Source organism: Symsagittifera roscoffensis, chromosome 1 (genome assembly GCF_963678635.1).
Source record: "Symsagittifera roscoffensis chromosome 1, txSymRosc1.1, whole genome shotgun sequence".
Taxonomy (NCBI): Eukaryota; Metazoa; Xenacoelomorpha; order Acoela; family Convolutidae; genus Symsagittifera; species Symsagittifera roscoffensis.
Genome location: NC_087062.1, coordinates 8,350,569 through 8,352,190, shown reverse-complemented (window position 1 = coordinate 8,352,190; position 1,622 = coordinate 8,350,569).

Below are 1,622 nucleotides of genomic sequence, written 5' to 3'. Positions count from 1 at the left end.
TTCATTTTTGAGCAATTAATAGAAAAATTAATTCCATGAGGCTAGCTTTTTTTACGGATTACTTAATGAGCAAAATACTTCCGAGAGTTGGTGTGAGCTGAAGTTTCCAAAATTTCTCAAAACCACTAAACCATATTTTATTTCATTTTTGAGCAATTATAGAAAAATTAATTCCATGAGGCTAGCTTTTTTTACGGATTACTTAATGAGCAAAATACTTCCGAGAGTTGGTGTGAGCTGAAGTTTCCAAAATTTCTCAAAACCACTAAACCATATTTTATTTCATTTTTGAGCAATTATAGAAAAATTAATTCCATGAGGCTAGCTTTTTTTACGGATTACTTAATGAGCAAAATACTACCGAGTGTTGGTGTGAGCTGAAGTTTCCAAAATTTCTCAAAACCACTAAACCATATTTTATTTCATTTTTGAGCAATTATAGAAAAATTAATTCCATGAGGCTAGCTTTTTTTACGGATTACTTAATGAGCAAAATACTTCCGAGAGTTGGTGTGAGCTGAAGTTTCCAAAATTTCTCAAAACCACTAAACCATATTTTATTTCATTTTTGAGCAATTATAGAAAAATTAATTCCATGAGGCTAGCTTTTTTTACGGATTACTTAATGAGCAAAATACTTCCGAGAGTTGGTGTGAGCTGAAGTTTCCAAAATTTCTCAAAACCACTAAACCATATTTTATTTCATTTTTGAGCAATTATAGAAAAATTAATTCCATGAGGCTAGCTTTTTTTACGGATTACTTAATGAGCAAAATACTTCCGAGAGTTGGTGTGAGCTGAAGTTTCCAAAATTTCTCAAAACCACTAAACCATATTTTATTTCATTTTTGAGCAATTATAGAAAAATTAATTCCATGAGGCTAGCTTTTTTTACGGATTACTTAATGAGCAAAATACTTCCGAGAGTTGGTGTGAGCTGAAGTTTCCAAAATTTCTCAAAACCACTAAACCATATTTTATTTCATTTTTGAGCAATTATAGAAAAATTAATTCCATGAGGCTAGCTTTTTTTACGGATTACTTAATGAGCAAAATACTTCCGAGAGTTGGTGTGAGCTGAAGTTTCCAAAATTTCTCAAAACCACTAAACCATATTTTATTTCATTTTTGAGCAATTATAGAAAAATTAATTCCATGAGGCTAGCTTTTTTTACGGATTACTTAATGAGCAAAATACTTCCGAGAGTTGGTGTGAGCTGAAGTTTCCAAAATTTCTCAAAACCACTAAACCATATTTTATTTCATTTTTGAGCAATTATAGAAAAATTAATTCCATGAGGCTAGCTTTTTTTACGGATTACTTAATGAGCAAAATACTTCCGAGAGTTGGTGTGAGCTGAAGTTTCCAAAATTTCTCAAAACCACTAAACCATATTTTATTTCATTTTTGAGCAATTATAGAAAAATTAATTCCATGAGGCTAGCTTTTTTTACGGATTACTTAATGAGCAAAATACTTCCGAGAGTTGGTGTGAGCTGAAGTTTCCAAAATTTCTCAAAACCACTAAACCATATTTTATTTCATTTTTGAGCAATTATAGAAAAATTAATTCCATGAGGCTAGCTTTTTTTACGGATTACTTAATGAGCAAAATACTTCC